The sequence below is a fragment of the Monodelphis domestica genome, chromosome 2 (assembly GCF_027887165.1).
Source record: "Monodelphis domestica isolate mMonDom1 chromosome 2, mMonDom1.pri, whole genome shotgun sequence".
NCBI lineage: Eukaryota > Metazoa > Chordata > Mammalia > Didelphimorphia > Didelphidae > Monodelphis > Monodelphis domestica.
Window position 1 is genome coordinate 346,202,871 of NC_077228.1, and position 19,440 is coordinate 346,222,310.

Genomic DNA, 19,440 nt, shown 5'->3' on the forward strand with positions numbered 1-19,440 from the left:
AGGAATGTTATTGTAGAGTGTCAGTGCATATGTTGTGGGGTTTTTCTGGGTGCAGATCCCCAGAAGCTTGTTCAGAATTTTCCTATGAATTAGGTTCAGTTCTAAAATGTGCCTTGCTAAATTTGTGGAAATATGGGCATGTTTGAGAATTAAGATAGAAGCTTCTAGACAGGTGCTAGTTTGAGTTTACCTCTCCATAGAATCATTCTAGTATCTGAAGACAGTGATGATTACCTACCTGAGAAATGTGATATCCAATTGGCCCAATTCTGAGCCTTTTATAACTTCTATATAGGAAGAGAACACAGCAACCTAGCCAGGCATGGGGTGGAGAAGAAAGAAGTGAACCCAAAGCTAGAATGGGAGAATATGTGTTTGACTGAGTCTGTGTCACTAGAAAAGAACAATACATAGTCCTAAATTGTTGCTAGGTCTGTAATCCTACACCAATGAATCTGACCTTCACTTAGTAGGAAATGGAGAGATGCAGGTCTTTCAAAAGATCAAATCTATGCATAAAGAATATTAGTTTGGCAGTTGGGTAAAGGAAAACTTAGATGGGGAAAAGTAGAGACAATAATACCTAGTAGGAGGCTATTGTACAAAGCCAAAGAAGGAGGGAGTGGAGAACCATACTAGTGTAATGCAATGGATAGAGAAAAAGAGATATGAGAGATGTTTCAGATGAAGAAACCACATAATTGATAACATTGCTTATGAAAGTTAGTGGAGAAGGAATTCAGCAAATTAAGAAATATCTCCCCATGTACAAGGAGCTCTGTTAAAAGCTTTCCAATGGAGATGGGGGAAGGCAGATAGGTGGCTCAGTAGATGAAGAGCCAGCCTTGGAGAAGGGAGGTTCTGGGTTCAATTCTGGCCTCAGGCACTTCCCAGCTGTGTGACTTTGGGCAAGTCACTTAACCTCAATTTACCTAGCCCTTACTGCTCACCTGCCTTGGAACTGATACTCAGTATTGATATTGAGACAAAAGGTAAGGTTTTTTAAAAAAGTTTTCCCACTGCTTCATCATATCAATAAATTTGGCTATACCAGGGGAACACAAGATCATGTAGGGCTTACCAAGCTGGAAAGGCTTCAAATATGGTCCTAGTGACCACACTTTTGCCCTAGGACAAGCCTAGCTGAGTTCTGAAAGACTAGTCACTGAAAGTTTAATGAAAAAATGGCTACTGTGTGATACATTTCTTGACCATAGTGTTTGATAATAATAATTCATGCCTACAGAGTACTTTAAGGTTAACAAACTTTCCATTTTCTCATTTGAGCCTTAAAAGAACCCTTATTGACTGGTTGCTTTGTTGTTCAGTTGTCTTTCAGGCACCTCCGAGTCTTCATGATCCCATTTGGTTTTGTTTTTTAGAGTGAGGGATCACTTTAATTTCAATAGGGGGATTAATGTAGGCAATGGCATCTCTGCTTAGTATTTTAAAAAATATTTATTACCAATTACATGTTATAACAAATTTCCACATAAGTTTTCCTAAGTTATATGATTGAACTTATCTCCCTCCCTCCCTTCCCTTCCTCCTCCCAGTGCTGGCAAGCAATGCAGTCTGGGTCTTACATGTATTATACTGTAAAATATATTTGCATATTATTCATTTTTGTAAGTGAGTAATGTTGCAAAACCATAACCCATCTTGGTAAAGATACTGGAGTAACTTGCTATTTCCTTTTCCAGCTTATTTTACAAATGAGGAAACAGAGGTAATCAGAATAAAGTGATTTGTTCAGGGTCACACAGCTAGGAAGTGTCTTAGGCTGTATTTGAACTCTGGTTCTGACTCTGGGGCTATCACTCTATCTGTCACTTTATGACAGAGGTAGCATTTAAGTTGGGCCTTAGGAGTCCAGATAGACAAGATGAATGTTGATAGTGAGATTAGAGAATAGAGATAGGGGAATCCATTCCAGGCATGGCAGAGGGCTTGAACAAACCCACAGAGAACAGTTTAGTTTGACTAGAATTTGGAATAGGTGAAGAGGAATAGCATGAGAGAAAGCAAGACAAGAAGGGGATTTTCCTGATTCCCTCAATAATTAATGCTTCCCCTGACCCTCAGTCATGTCACCCTCCTCCCCACCCTGGATATCAGGATGTATTTCTTTCATATGTAGTTTGTATTTACTCACCTTTGTATATTTTGTGTCCTCCTCCATCTCCATCCCTGTGATGGAATATAGGTTTCTTGAGGGCAGCTGATTGCCTTATATTTATCTTTATATCCCCAGTGCCTCTGAGGAACTCTAGCTCTAAAGCTGGCACATTTTATACTACCCTAAACTGTGCCAGAATAGAGATTCAAGGAAGGTTACCTGGTCTCCTTAGTTCTTCACCTAAGGATATTTGTCTCAGACCTCTGCAGATAAACCTTCAGCCTTTGGAATGAAAGGGTGCTGGGTGGCCAGTTCTTCCAACAATTGGTGAAGTCAAGGATGTTTGATCTCCTTCTGAAGAGATCCTCTTCCCTCCCCCTGGATCCATGATTTATGAATATATGCATTAGGTGAGTGGAAGCCTTGAAGGACAGGTGAACTCTATCCCTAAAAATCTAGAGCAGAAGTTCTTCAGGATAAATTTCAGCATTTCCATGGACTTAGATGGGAAAAAATATCTTTATTTTCCCCAATCTCTGAATGAAATTTAGCATTTTCTTCAACTAAACATTTTATCAAATAATTCTTCTGAAAAAGAATCCACAGACTTTATCAGAATGCTGAAAGAGTCTATGACACAAAAAATGCGGAAACACTGTAGTCTAGATTCTGTAGACTTTTGGTCAGGGCGTTCTTGCTTTCCTTTTTGGTGGGAACTCAGTGCATATTTCAGAGGGATTATGGAAAAGGAATCATTGGAAAAAGTAACTTGGCTTGAGGAGCTAGTCTGATTCTGATTTGCATTCTCCTATCTGCCACGGCTATAGCAATGTCCTGGTTGGGTCATGATCCTGGGCTTATTGATATCCCAGGTCATCCCAGGATAGTAATCAGGACATGCTCATTTCTCTAACCTGACTAATGTGTAGTGTGACTTCAGTGAAGTCAGAAAAGTATGAGTGTTCTGGGATAAAGCCTCTATTTCCCTCTTCCAACAGTATCCATGAATCATCAGCATTCATTATTCATCATGATTGTTGTTGTTATTTCATTTTTACAAAGCAGGCCCAGTTCTTCCCTACCTCACTTTGAGAACTCAGAGATGTGTGCTTGGGCACAAGTGAAGAAAAGCTGGGGAGCTGTTTATTTTCTTCCATGCCTACTGATAGAAAAAACATGTTGCTATCTCCTGAAATAAACTATGATATTCTTGTGCTGAAATTGGATGCAATCAAATGAGATAGTGTATGCAAAGTACTTTGCAAATCTTAAATCACTCTGCAAATATCAGCTATTATTATAATTAATAAAGCTTCCTTATCTTGACTACTCAGGTTTTATTTTTCTTCCTTATCATTCTTTCTGAACCTCAGTTTACAAATCTATAAAATGGTTCCCATAATACTTTCACTGCCAAATTCTTAGGGTTGTTCTCTGGATCAAAAGAGCCTAAATTTGAAGCTTTAAGGGAACTTGGAAGCCATCTAGTCTAAACCTCTCATTTACTTAAGAGTAAATTGAAGCCCTGTGAGTCAGTAATACAAGATTGGACAATTCAGCTCAACAAGCAGCAGGGAATGTGCTAAGTAGAGTTGGACCCTTTACTCCAAGAATCCTACATTTTCCTAGAGAAGGAACAACATTTTTTTTTGGATAAGTAAATACAAAATATATACAGAATGCATTCAGGGTGAGGGCAAAGCATTGATCAGTAAAGTCCTCTTGTAGGCAACAGGAGTTAAAACTCTATGAGTCACATTACTTTTATTTGTACAAAAATGTCAATTTTATGTATTCAAAAATATCCATTTAACATCTTAAAATGCTTTCTATCTCTTGTTTATTCATAAATTCTTCTCCTATCCATAAATCTGATAGGTAATATATTCTCTGTTCTTCTAAATCTAAAAAAGATATCTTGTGATATCTTCCTTTATGCCTAGGTCATGTATCCATTTTTATTTTTTCTTGGTAAATGGTGTAAAAATTGGTCTATATCTAGTTTCTGCTAGACTACTTTCCAGTTACCCCATCAAGTTTTACCAAACAGTGAATTCTTATCCCCAAAATATGGACATTTACCTTTGTCAAACTCAAGGTTACAATATCTTTTGTAACTTTGTTTTATGTCTGGTCTGTTCTACTGATCTACTTTTCTATTTCTTAGCTAGTACCAGATAATTTTGACCTTTCCTGCTTTGTAATATAGTTCAAAATCTGGAACTGCTAAATTTGTGATGGATACTACTGTACCATAAGAAATGATGAACAGGTTAATTTGGGGGGGGGGGAATGGCAAGACCTATATGAAATTATGAAGAGCAAAACAAGCAGAACTAAGAGAACATTATATAAAACAACAGAAATATTGTTTGAAGGTAACTCATGTATGTCCACCTCCAGAGAAAGGACTGATAAATAGAAAGAATTAAGACATAGTTTTCTATATCTCACATATATTTTGGTCAAACAATATTTTCTCTAATGGGGAAGGGGAAGGAGGGAGGGAGTTAACTGGGCATTTTAATGTAACAAATTAACTTAAATACTGTTTAATTTTTAAAAAGCCTCTTTGGGTACTAGGGGTTCCAAGAAATACAGGTGAGGAAGGAGATCATTCCAGAAATAGGAGATAACAGATGGAATATTCTATAGGAGGAACAACAAACAGGCCAGTTTAACTGGCAGGTAGACTTTGTAGGTGATGTGTAATCAGTTAAAAAAAAAATAGATTGGAGTCAAATTGTGAAGAACTTTAAGTGCAAAACAGAAGAGTCTGTATATTATCCTAGAAGTAATAGAGAGTTACTGAAACTTTTTGAGAAGAGGAGTGATGTGGTCAGACGTGTGCTTTGGAACTATCAATTTCAAAGCTGCCATTAAAGATGCTCTTGCAATTACTCCAGGGAAAGAGGTGAGGATTTGAAGTGTTTTGAACCTCCAAATCTATCACTTTCTTCCGTGTCTGACAAACTGCTACATTAAATGTGTCTTATTTAATTAAAAAAAATCCAAAAATTATCACCAATTTAGGCAATTTTTTAAAAAACCCTTACCTGCCGTCTTGGAGTCAATACTGTGTATTGGCTCCAAAGCAGAAGAGTGGTAAGGGCTAGGCAATGGGGATCAAGTGACTTGCCCAGGATCACACAGCTGGGAAGTGGCTGAGGCCAGATTTGAACCTAGGACCTCCTGTCTCTAAGCCTGGCTCTCAATCCACTCAGCCACTCAGCTGCCCCCCAATTTAGGCTATTTTTATCGTTCAGTGGAAAGTGCAGATTTGTGAGTTACTGGACTTCTTGAATCCAGGCTCCCCCATTTATTATCCCATGTTCTTAGTCAAATGTTTGATCCTTGGTCCTCAGTTTCCTCATCTGTGCAAATGATGGGTTGGAGCGAATGATTATTTAAGGTGCCTTTGAGTTTCAGACCGTCGATCTTAGATCCAGATGTTACAGGTCTGTCCAATTTCCCACTTTGGGATTCAGTTTTCAGAGTGGTTTGTTTGGGTCTGGTCCTATTCCATTCTTTTTTCTCACTCGCCTCTTTCCCCGCTGCTTGGACACGCGGTGGCGCTGCAGCCAAAGCCAAAGAATTCGGCACTCTGGGGTTGGGAAGGGAGGATACAGACGGGGAGAAGAGGGGCGGGGCGCTGGAGGGCTGGGCTGGGAGCAGGTAACCCTCCGGGAGCGCTGCTGCTGCTGTTGCTGCTAGGAGGGGGTGCTGGGCTAGAGGCGGCCGAGTAGGGCCGCCCGTTCCAAGCCCAGCTCCTGAGGGGCCCTTGGAGTGAGCCGGCGACCAGATCCACTTTCCTTTGCCACCTTCCCAGTCTCCTGCATCATACGCCCTGGCGGAGTGAATGCCTGCATGACCGTGGGAGAGAAAGGTACAGAGTAGTGGCCCCCACTCCCTTTACTCCGCTTGCCACCTAAGTCTCCCTCTTCCCCAGCCGTTTTTTCCCCTCTCGCTCCTCTCGATCCGGGCTGTGGGGCAAGGGAGAAGGGGATAGGCGGTCAGACCCTCCCCCCATCCCCATCCCCCAACACCCACAAACACCTACATACACACCTGTTGGTTGGGTTGGTGGAGGTGGTGGGGAGGACATAAAGACTCCCTTCCTCACGCCCCTCCCCCCAATCCTGCTTGTCTCCGCAAAAAACTCTCGGGACTGCGCAGAGGACCCCGGTTGCAGTGTATCTGCGTCTTCTTGGCTTTCCCTTAGTTTCCTCCTGGGAATGTAAAACTTTTTTCCTATTTTAAAACTTGTTCATTCCCTGCCTTTCCAGACTTCACAAACTTGTAGAAGCGGTGGGTGAGGTTGGAGACTCTTAAGGGGAGGGTTCTTAACCTGAGGTCCCAGAACTTATAAAACAACTGGTTGCCTTTTGAATCAGGTGTATTTTCTGTTAAATATTTAAAAACATTATTTTATCCATAACTTCATGAGACTACTGAAGGGATCCAGGACGCACAAATGATTAAGAACCCCTGCTGTAAGGAACATCATCCAGTAGAATGTAAGCTCTTTGAGGGCAGGGGCTACTGTCATTTCCATCTGAAATCAGGTCTTAGCAGGCATTGACTTGCTGTTAAGGAAAATGGGATTGTACCGTCTTTGGTCTGCTTGGTTTCGAACAGAATTCCCAGGGCTCTGGTAATGTATGTATGGATAAATCATTCTTCTTACCTTGGAGGCCTCTGGAAAGGGGGTTGGGGGGGGGCGTTAATCCTTACATCGCCCCTCCCTTCACCACCCGCAACTTTTCAAAAATATGCCCTTTAGGGTAAGGGAGGAGGGGTGAATGGATGCCGCTGTTCTCTCTGAAAGACTTTGCTTTGGCAAGTTTAGAGATAGGAGATTTGGAAGCCACCCTGACTAAAGCCATTCTTTTCCATTGGCTGTAATGAAGTTTATAGAGTTATCAAGTGTCATCTCCCTAGGCCGTGGTAACCAAGTACGTCTGCTGATTTGCACCCTGAGGATAAGAGTATTTGGTTTGGCTTATTCTGTGGTTTTATTGGGGGTGTGTGTGTGAGGGCTTCCTGTACCTTTTCACCCTCTCTGTGACTTAGAGGTGACAGTCAAGTCAGCCAAGAATGTATTTCTTAGCTTATGAGCTATTTGGGAGGGTTTTTTTTTTTTGAGGGGGTAATTTCAGGGGAAGAGGGCTACAATACTAACATGATAATCTTTTGTTCATACATGTTCTCTTTTTATTGAAAAGCCCTGGGGAGGGGGTGGGAATCTAAGCATATTCACAATGACCTGTTTATATAATAGTCTTACTGAACTTGTAACTGAGAAACAAACATTGAAAGAAAACATACTTAAAAGTGAGGCAGAAACCACACAAAAAAATAAATAAATAAACCCTCTTCAAGATTTGAAGTTCAGTTTCATGTTCTGTCCTTAACTCTTCCAGCTGAACAATTTATTTTTTCCCCTTCACTTATTACATTGACCCGAGATAGGTGGGTGTGTTGATCCAGTCCTATGAAGGCTTAATCTCATCCAACTACTCAAGAAGATGCAAATTAAAAAAAAAATTCTGCTTGAATTCTAAGGAATTGTAAGGAAGAAAGTTGCTTCCATGTGTGCTAGAGTATTTTCATGCAAATTGTGCAAGAATATTGTGTAAGATTTTAAGTATTGAACTGGCAACCACTGTAGAAGCCTTTTAAGAGCAGTTTGTATTGAGTTTCTTATTTTTCTGGTTGTTAGGTCTAACAGTTTTTGTTTAAGGATAGTCATGTGGTTCATTATGCTCTACTGACATTGTTTCACTTCTTTTAAAATTAAATTTTCATTTTCAGGATAGTTTTGAGATATGTGTACTATAGCTAAGAACATTATATTGGGGAAGGGAGTAAGGATGTATCAGAAATGACTTAAAATCCAAATAGCCCAGATAGCGAAATAGCTCAGAAATAGGTGAGGTGGAGAGGGCAGTGTTTTGGGTTTTTTTGTATATATGAGATGTGGGAAACTAGGTGACACCAAAGTTGCAAATCTGGATGAGTGAAAATGCAGGTCAGAAGAAAAGCTAATGAGATGTGTTTTACATATATTAAGTTGGAGATATCTATAGGGCCTTCAGTTAAAAGTATGCTATAGGCAGTTTTGATGATACAAGACTAGATAGAGTTCAGGAGAGAGACTAGGGCAGAATATATAGATCAAGGAGTTACCTCTACAGAGATTATTAGATCCATGTAAATTTATGAGGTCCCCAAATGAGTGTCTAACTATAAAGGGGTCCATACTCACTGGATTTAAGGGCATAGTATATGGATAATGCATATTAGGAAGGCATATTTAGGACCCCAGCAATATCTCTGTCATAGAATCTTATATAAAGGATTAAAAAGTGCTTTTCTCACAACAACAATTTTGTAAGATAAATAGTGCAAACGTTATCTTAATTTCACCAGTGAGGAACCCTCAGGTTCATAGAGATAAAGTTATTTTGTCCAAAATCATAGGTCTGACAAATGGTGAAATGGGAAATTTAACATGTCCTCTGACAGCAGTTATAGTACTCTCTCTATGCCAAGGACCAGAAAGGATCCTGGAAACCATCCAGTTCAATGTCTCTTCATTTTACAAAGGAAGAAAATTACAGATTCTCATGAGGTAGTAGATGAATTGTTCAAAATGGAAGAGTCTAGCATGGACTCTGAGTTTTCTGATTTACAATCAAGTGCCTTTTCCAGTATATGATACATATCACCTATTCTCACCTTTATATGCTATTGGTGTGCCATTATATAAGAGGACTCATGTAGATTTTTGAATTTAGGAAAGATTTATTAGGAATTAGTTTTTTTAATATATCAAAAGAAGATTCATTAGTTTACAATAGAATCTACCACAAGATTCCTTGAAATTATGAACTATGTTAGTTAGTGCCTTTTTATCACTAAGATATAGCAAATTTTGAAGTGTGCAAGTGTTGTGGCCTTTTATTTTTCTCAGCATCTTGTATCTCCTCCCTTATTATTGTTTGCCAGCTTTTGCCTGAGGCGAAGCCAGGCTAGTTGAAATGCCAATAGCTTTAATGGATGACTGAGGGCAGGCAGTTGGCTGGTATAGGAGAGGTAGGTGTGGGGGTGGGAAATGACCCTTCTAATGTCTCTGGGAAAATTGGCAAGTGGGTTTCAGACTGAAAAAGATTTGAAATACTGAAGAAATACCTTTAAAACATGATTGAATTCCCCTAAGTATCTTTTTCATAAAATTCTCAGGGAATACATCCACAGCACAAATAGGAATATACTTGGATACAGATTTATTACATGTACCTATGGTGAAGTAAAATGTCTATTGCTAAATTTAGAACCATCAAAAGTTAAAAAAAAATAAACTGTCTCCTCCAATAGATTGAGAGCTCAGAGTATTCCTTTTCATCTTCTATCCTTAGTACTTAGTTAACATAGTGCCTTATTGCATAGTAGCTACTTAATAAATGTTTATTGTTTCATTTAAATGTAGTTATTTTTCAGATCATGATTCATTGTTAAACTTCTTGTTATTTGCTACAGTAGAAAAGATCAGATGATGATGATAAAATCCTTAAGCACATTTTCATTGTAACTTCCTATATTATAGTTGTCTGTATTTGGGTTCTTACTACTGAATAGGCTGTAAAATATGAATGGGTAAAGACTATGTCATATCTAAACTTAGTATCCCCCAGACATCAAAGCCATTCAGGAGATATGGCTGCCTTAACATTCAAGATAATGTTATCTCCACCACTATTCTAGGCAAGGACTCCAAACAAGTTCATGCACATTTATTACACTCTGTGGTTCAGACTCTGGACTTCTTGCTATTCTTTATACATAATCTTGGAATTTTTTTTGCAATGTCTTTGTAATGATTTTCATTCCAGGAATGTACTTCCATCTTCTGTCTCTCACTATCAGGTATTTTCTTCAAATTCTTCTCATGATACTTTCCTTTTTTATTCCTTCTTTTTAAAAATCTTTTCCTTCTGTCTTAGAATTGATAGTAAATATTGGTTTCAAAGCAGAAGAGCAATAAGGGCCACACAACTGGGGTAAGTGACTTGCTCAAGATCACACAGCTAGGAGGTGACCTAGGTCAAATTTGAACCTAGGCTCTCTCTCTATTCACTGAGCCAGCTAGCTGCCCTTGATGTTTTCTAAATAAAGCCCTTCCAGCCCCTTCGCAAAACTTATCCTGTATTCATTTTATGAATACCTTTCTGTTGGTTGAAGACTCTGGAACTGGCTTGGGAGGAAGACCTATGAAGGTTAGAAGGGACAATGAACAGCTTGGTTGTTTCCCTCACCTGAGTTGTGTTGGGAACAGGATATTTTGATTTGTAGGTCAAAGCCTGGGGCTAACAGGTGAGGGCAGAGGATCCTCTTGTATATATTGACTGCTGATACTTCTTAGCCCATCATTGAAGTATGTTCTCTTTCATGCAGGGGAATAAACAACTGCCTCTTTTTACTCTTGGAGTAAAATTAAACTTCTCAGATCCCTTGGAAGCTCTCCACAAATTGTTTCCAACTGACCTTTTAAGGCTTATTTTGCACAATTCTCCTTTATTCTTCAGTCAAATTGGAGTAACTTTTCTTTAAACTTGCCCTCAAGGAGAATATGGTCTATTATTGACAGAGACATTTCCATAAGTAAGTATATGTAAAATGTATAGTGAGTAAATTTTGTGGAGAGATCTGGGAAGACTTAATTTAGAAAGTGTCAAGGGCAGAAGATAGCAAGTAAGGATTTAAAAAATGTTTTTAAAGAGTGACACAGGCAGATTGTATTCTTGGAAGTTGATTTTGGCAAGCTTATAGAGGATGAATTGGAGGAGGGTCAAACTATAAGCAGAGAGACCAGTAAAAAAAAGTTACTAGTAATAGTCTCGGCAAAAAGTGATGGCTTATGGGGAGGGGAAATAGATGAAAGAGGTTTCATTTCATATTTTGATTATATATTATATCTATAACAACCATCACTGTTGGATAGGGGGGAGTGCTTACTTAACCACTCTCCATTCCAAGTTCTGGACCCATGCACATGGACCAGGTTAAAATCTTAGGAAGCCTAACCTCCAGAGAAGGATCAAACCTTTATTGTTTTGGACTTGTACCCTGACCCTGGAACTCTGTGGAAAATTACTTAAAGCTATGACATTTTGGCTCTTGTTTAGGGTCTCCTAAAAAGGGGATTGGAGGGGAATTAAAAATATTCATCAGGTAAAGAATAGTTCTTGATTTCATCTAAGGATGAAATAGAAAGAAGTGCTCAACACATATGACTCACAAGCATTTTGCTTTTGTTCTACACTGACCAAACATTTTATACTCTTATCTGTGGTCATCAAACTATAGTGAATACAAAGAGATTGTTTCCTGCATTGTTGCTGGTGCTAAGGACTCTGGTTCCAGGACCAAACACTAACATTTCTAATTGCTTGTTGGTCACTCATGATCTATTAAAGAAATACATGTCAGAAGAGGCAACCAGTGGAGCCCAGACTCAAGCTCACTTAGCTAAACAGAAGTTCCATCTGCCATATAAACAGTCATATAAAGCCACCTAGAGAAAGAGAGTCAGAGACAGACTAAGATAGTGAGCTCAATTATTTCATTTTTAAAGGTCATTAATTGAACCAATTCTGTCTGCCTTTTCTCCCTTCAACCATCATAGAGTGAAGGTAGGAGATCACTAGTGATTCCAAAAGTCACATGTCGTTCAGAGGTGAGCATGCTTCCACAAAGGTGACAAAGGCAATTTAGGTCACTCTCATGCATGATTCCTGGGGTATACCACTTATTGCACATGCATGAGTGTGGGAAAATAGCCTTTTCAATCTTGCCATATGTTCATTTGTTTTTCCTCTTATTCTAGTCACCTTCTATTTCTTGTTTTCTTCTCTGTGGCAACTAATAGATTGTTCATTATGTTTTGCTTAAGCATTTATAAATAGGAATTCAAAATCTTATCTTTGGTTAGCGTTTTTATTATCTTTTTTTTAAGTAGTGTGATTGTATTTGAAAATAAAATAAAACATTTTTTAATGCTAAGATTGTTGCACCATAAAAAATGATGATTAGGCTAATTTTAAAAAAACTTGAAAAGAACTACATGGGATAATGAATTGTGAAATGAGTAGAACCAAGAGAGAACATCATACACATCTACTGATTTAACTCTTGAAGAATAAATTATGAGTGTTACCTCCTGAGAGTGAACTGAAAGGTGGAAACATGAAAGATATAATTTGTATGAATATGTCTGCCTCCTAGATGATGCCTTCTGTGATGCAGGGAAGAAGGGGAGAGGTTGGGGCCCTTGTGGATAAATTCTATTAATAACAATAATAAAGAAATAATAAATATAAAATAAATGAAGAAATACTTTTAAAATTAATAATAATAAAAACCAAATGCTGAGAATAGAGCAGCTAGGTAGTTCAGTGAATAGAAGTTGGAATCTGGCCTCAGACACTTCTTAGCCATGTGACCCTAGATAAGTCCCTTAACCTTAGTTGCCTGCCCCTTGCTATCTTCTGTCTTGGAATTAATTCTAGGACAGAAGGTAAGGGCTTAAAAAAGAAAAGAAATACTAAGATTTTAAAATGCAGAAAAGAACACTAAAAACAGTCTTTCTTATTAGAATGATTCAAATGACAATTCTTTATAAAATGAGACTGACCAAGTCTTATAATCCATTTAACAATATTTGTTAAAATCTAAATAAAGTATAATCAGATTTTGAGGTACAATGAAGTCATTTAGAGAGTACTAGAATCTTAAAGTTCTTTATGACAAAGCAGAGAGTATTATCTTTGGAGGCAGGACCACCTGGCTTTTAATCCTGCTTCATATACTTTCTAGCTGTATGACCATGGACAAATCACTTGACTTCTCTGAACTTCAGATTCCTCAACTGTAAAAAATAGATATCTGCAAAATTTAGCTCACAAGATTGTGGTGAAGATGATATGAGATACTTGTGAAATGCTCTGTGAACCTTAAAATGTAAATATAAATGACATTCTAATTTTCCCTCTAATTTTTTAGATTGGATTTAGATAGAAAATGATTCTGGGATGAGTCACTGTCTTGCTATGATTTGAGAAAATTTTAATGTTCTGTGAATTAGTATATAAATAGATAAAACAACTTTTTTTTTGTTTTGAAAAAAAGGATTAGGATAGAAGTATGTCCATTGTAGGTTCACTGATAGCATCCCCAGGACAATTCTAGTATTAGAGAAAATAGTAGGGATCATATGTATACCTCTTCTGTTTCCTCATGATTTTGAACTCCTCTTATAGCTATATGTTTTTAAAACATTTCATTTCCTGTTTGTTGGAGATTGATTACTTGACACGGCAACATATATTAAGAACATTGTTCTTAAGCGTTCATGGATTCAAGTTATATATCCTGTTAATAGTGGGTACCAGTTTGGTCTGTGATAATAGATTAAGTTCTACAAATTTTATTAGATTCTCTAGAATATTTTGAGATTTGGGTTTGTAGAATGAATATCTTTTGTTAGTCCATAAAAAAAAGTGAACTTCTGAGATTTAATGCCACCAGGTCATGTCTTATGGGGTATTTTAATGATAGATGTTAAATTTTACAGCCTGTAGTAAAGTGTTACATGAGTTCCACCTTTTCTTTATATTCATATTATATTCATTATGTATTTATATTCAATGTATTTATATTCTCTATATTCATATTATATTCATTATATACACTGATTACTGTGTCAGGGTTCTTTAAGGGTATCTCTTCCACCATTTTTGGTGGCATTGAACTGGCCCTGAATGGCCATCATAAACCTTTGTTTCCACAAACTAATCCACATGACTAGCCTTTTGTTTGATGCTACTTTGTTGACATATTGTTATAGTTGAGAGCATGTGGCTATAACCCAAGGAAGGCCTTTTGATTCCATTCTTGGATCTTAGCCATTTTGTAGACCTAGCTAAGCCTCTTTTGGTTTCATTTGGAAAATTAACTATCTTTTATCTTTTACCAAGCTTTACCATTTCTTGATAAAGTGATGTTTGCTTTTTCCAAAAGTATGTCTGAGGGATTTTTACCTGTTTGTCATGATGCCCTGGGAAATTCTATTAGTCCTATTCTTTTTTTTTTTTTTGTGAGAAAGTACTAGGCTTTCTATACCTACCCGTGTTTCTTTATTACTATTCAGTTTTTTTAGGTTGTTTTATAGACTTGTTCTATTTTATTATTATGAAAGTATATGTGAAAATTAGTATTGCATAGATGTTCATTGTTTTCAATGTGTCCTTGCCAAGAGTTAATTTCAGGACAGCTATTAATCCTCTGCCTCTTTTTTGATAACTTTATCCTCAGTGTCTTTTGTCACAGAGAGACCAAGGTATTTGGAAGTGTTACCTTCATTCTTTGTTTCAAAGGACCTCTGACAGTAAACTTAAAACATTCAATCTATCTTTCTTTGATATATATTGAAAATTTTACATGTATCACGTCCAAATTACATTTTGAAATCATTGGTGAGAAATTCCTTAAAAGACTTAGTTTTATGTGTTTTTCATTGGAGCCATATACCTTGATCTCATCCTTGTAAAATTGATGATTAATAAAATGTTTTGGTTTGATTTCTTTAAGCTGAAGCCATATTTAATTATTCTTAACTGAGATGGTAATGAACTTAAGTTAGCTAAAACTCAAATGGATTTAAAATGATCTCTTTCTTAATCTTCTTGGAAAATGGCACATTTTATATCAATTGATCTTCATATATTGGTGGTGCATTTCATTTTTTAATATGTGTTATTTTTCCACATTATAGGCAAAAACAATTTTCAACATTCATTTTTCCCAAATTTTGAGTTTCAAAATTTCTCCCTTCCTCTCTTCTTCCCCTACTCTGAGACAGCAAACAGCTTAATCTAAGGTATTCATGTGTGATCATGCAAAATTTATTTCCTTATTGGTCATGTTATGGGAGGAGACTTTAAATATAAAGTTTATTATATATAAATAATATTTTTTAAATTTTAAATGAATATTTAATTTTAAATGTAAAATGTGAAGAAAATAAAGTGAAAATACTATGTTTCAGTCTGCATTCAGACTCCATCAATTCTTTGTTTGGAAATGGATAGCATTTTTCATCATGAGTCCTTTGAAATTGTCTTGGATCATTAATTGCCATTTATACCAAAGCCATTCATAGTTGATTGTTGTACAATATTGCTGATGCTATGTACAAATTTTTTTGGTTCTTCTAAGTTTCATTTTGCATCAATTCATGTTGTCTATTTTCCAGGTTTTTCTGTCATCATGCTGCTTGTCATTTCTTATAGTATAATAGTGTTACAGCACAATCATATGCCATAACTCATTCAGCCATTCCACAATTGATGGATATTACCTCAATTTCTAATTCTTTGCTATCGTAAAAAGAGCTTCTATGAACATTTTTTGGGCATAGGTCCCCATCTTTTTAATCTCTTTGGGATACAGACCTAGTAGTGATATTGCTAGATTAAAGAGTATGCAGAATTTTAGAGCCCTTTGGGCATAGTTCTGAATTGCTCTTCAGAATGGTTGGATCAGTTCACAGCTCCACTGACTGCATTAATGTTTCAATTTTCCCTTCCCAATATTTATCAGTTTCCTTTTCTGTCATATTAGCCAATCTGATAGCTGTGGAGGGTACTCAGTTGTTTTAATTTGTATTTCTCCAATCAGGAGTAATTTAGAACATTTTTTCATATGAATATAGGTACTTTTGATTTCTTTCTTTGAAAACCACCTGTTCCTACCTTTAGCAATGAGTTTTAAAGAACTGTTTTTTTTCTGTGAACATCAAATACTTTACTATTCTCATCATACATGAGTCTATCTTATATTTTTGAAATACATGAATATATGTATATATTTGCAGTACATAAATAAGCCAAGAGTATGGAAAGAAGTCAAAGTCTTTGAGATAGTTAGCAAAGGCAGTATAAATGTTACATAGTTTTCAGGTAGCTGAAATAATAACTGCATCAGAATAAATTGCTCTTATTTATAGAGATATCTCTGGTACATTTTGATAACACCTGTTTTCTTCAGTCAGTAGATAATTTTCTTGGGTTCATAGCTTTTTGATGATATCATTATCTCTTTCAATGGAGTTCAGAAAACAGTTGTAGAACAAGTTGCTATCCTCTTATTATTTTATGGTTATAATTCTATGAACTATTATACAGTTAGATAAAGATAACTTCTTTTTGTTATTGAAGTATTGAAATGTAAGTTTACATCTTCCATAGGCTAACTGTAGCATCTTTGGGACAACTCTAGTCACAGATGGGCTTGATGGGGATGATATGTACCCATCCAGTTCCTGCATAATTTAAATTTCTTCAAACTCTTGGTTGCAGTATGTTTGAATCTATGCTGAAAAAAATTGAACAAACACTTCTCCATAAAGATTCAGCAGATTGGTGTAGTTACCTATCTTAACACTGGCCATTTTGTTAGAAAATAACATTTTTGTTCTTCATCTATTGATATTTCAATTATTTCAATGGCAAAAGGAGCATCTCTGTTTACCTGCAACCTCCAACACTGAAACAGGTGAGAAAGTATTGAACATATGTGTAACCATGAAAAAATAAAACCATGTTTTTATTTTTTTTGCTTTTTTATTTTTTAAACTTTAATTTATTTAGTCAATTTATAAAATTATTTCTTGGTTACAAGAATAATATTATTTCCCTCCCTCCTTTGCCCTCACTCTTCCTGTAGCTGATGTGCAATTTCCCTGGGTATTACACATATCCTTGATCAAAACCTATCTCCATGTTGTAAAACCGTGTCTTAACCCATACCTTCTGTCTTGGAATTGATAGTTCCAAGGCAGAAAAGAGATAAGGGCTAGGCAGTTGGGGTCAAATGACTGGCCTAGGGTGACACAGCTAGGAAGTATCTGAGTCCATATTTGAACCTGGGACTAGCTGTCTCCAGGATTGGCTTTCTATCCACTTAGTTACCTAGCTGCCCCTCTAGCTATATTTTTGAAGGTTTCCATATTTCAAAAGCTTTTCATTATATTTAACTTGGTGATTATCAGTTTTTATTGTACCAACATCTGTTAAAATCTTGTTCCTCATTTCTATGGGTCAGGTGATTGTAGGTACCATTTAAGTCTCACATGTTGTCATTATGATCATATATCATTATCTTGTCTGATGCTCAAAACATCCCTGTGAGGTAATTCCAGAGAACTCATGATGAAATATGCTACATACCTCCTGAGAGAGAGGTTCTGGGCTTAGAACACAGATTGAGACATTTCTTTTTGAACATAGTCAATGAAGGAATTTGTTTTGTCAAGGCTAGCTCCCTCTTTTTACTACACTAAGCCTGTTTTATGCCCTTGATAACTTAAGAATTTCTAGTTAGTCAATAAGCATTATTAAGTGTTTACTATGTGCCAGGCTCTTCAATAACACTGAGAATACAAAAAGAGGCAAAGTACAGTCCTTGTTTTCAGGGAGTTTACAATCTAATGGAGAAAGAAACATGGAAAGTTTGAGGAAGAATGAAAAGGTTTGAGAGTCACTTTAAAAAATTTTTATTTTGTTTTACTTTAACTAATTAATTAATTATGAATATTTTCCAACGTTACATGATTTGTGTTCTTTCCCTCCCCTCTTCTCTCCCCACTCCCTGAACTGACAGGAGTCACTTTTCAGAGTGGGATAGTGAATTTAGAAGGGAAGTATATTCAGATTGCCCAGTGGCAATGAGATTGTTTAACCTAAATTTGTAATGAACCCAATCAGAACACTTCCATGATTTTCTCTACCTTCATTCAGCAGTAGAGGTGAGTGAGGGGAGTGATCCAAAAGTGAGGCTTGGCAGGATTCAATTGGCAAAATGATAAGATGCTAAGGGTAAGAACTCAAGAAAATAGAATAGTAAAAAGTTGAGTCTATCTTTGAAATCCTCATTTCTACCTACCACCCAGCTTAAAATAGGTTTCTATTTTCTCCCCCCATTCAAAAACTGATATCCCTTCTTTTTCCATTGATATAGATATAGAAGTCATTTAACTGATCATAGAAGAAAACTATCATCCATATGCTTTAGTTGTGACTGTGTGGAGAGTGAAAAAGGTGACATATATAATTTACAGTTTGAGCTAGAAAAAATCTCTATTCAGGAAATATATCCCAATTGTTATGAGCAAACAAAAACTAAATCATGTCATTTTAGATTCATACATTTAATAGAGAATGATGCTTATTTGACCATCCGCCCATGTGGAAAAATAGAATTATTCCTTAAGAAAAGGAGCTGGTGAAGGAAGATTAGTCAAAGACAAGATTATGCACGTCTTATTGGCATCATGTGAGTGTCAGAGGATGCTTAAATTTAAAATCGGCTTCAAGCTAATGTTGATCAGTTTATGTGCTACATAAAAAGCAATCCATTTGGTGGAATGCATTACATAATCACAGTTTCTGCTATCACTTACCTTATTTGCTTTTATGCCATAAGATTTTGAGTGCTGGTTTGCCTGGGAGCAGGCTTTTTAGGGTGGGACCTGCATGACTGCACACCTCAGAAAAAAAATCTACCTATAAGGTGTTAAAGTAAACCATTTGCAAGTATCTATTCTGAGCTCTTAGTTGTTCAGTAGATTATAGTTGAAAGCATCCATAGACCTGGTGATATCAGTATGAACTTCATTTTACCAACATTATTGAGGAATGAACAGTTCCCCATAAGGGAATTTTATAGAGAAGTGAAGCTCTCTTATTTAAATTAAAAACAGAACAAAAAACCTTTTTGATGGAAATCTAATGTAATGGTGTTTGGCATGTACACAGAGCATCTTGCATATTTTCTTCCCACATGGAGGAACCTAGAGAACCTGTGTCTAGATTAGCCATAATAATGTATAATGGGAGTGCCTTGCAGAAATCTTAGAGAATCAACAAATCCATTCTGTGACAGTTTCCAATTGGTTCACAATCTGATAAATAAGGTACTCTTTGGCTGCAGAGGCATTCAAAAAGGACTAGCTAAGATGGCTCCAGAGTAGAAAACAGAGCTCTTCTTCTCCTCTCCATTGATCAAGATGGAGTGCCTCAAAATGACAGAACCAAAATCAAATAAACAAAGGAGCTCCATGATAGGGCACAGCACAGAAGGTAAGCAAAGTTAGGGCATTTCCATGCTAAAAGGGGGAAAAATTCTCCCCACCAAGGGGTGAGATCATCACCCCTTCCCCACTTCACCTACATTTCCAGAGTCCCAACGAGCATGGGACA

At 36.7% G+C, this 19,440-nt stretch overlaps 1 protein-coding gene across 1 annotated transcript in view; it reads left to right on the forward strand.

The window, feature by feature from the left end:
- The first annotated feature begins 5,778 nt into the window (after positions 1-5,778).
- The window catches only part of ANKRD6 (ankyrin repeat domain 6), a 259,856-nt gene continuing 246,194 nt past the window's right edge, over positions 5,779-19,440 (forward strand). The window contains exon 1 of the mRNA XM_056818592.1: positions 5,779-6,005. The gene's annotated coding sequence lies outside the window, so the exon portion shown is untranslated. The remainder of the gene's footprint in view (positions 6,006-19,440) is intronic.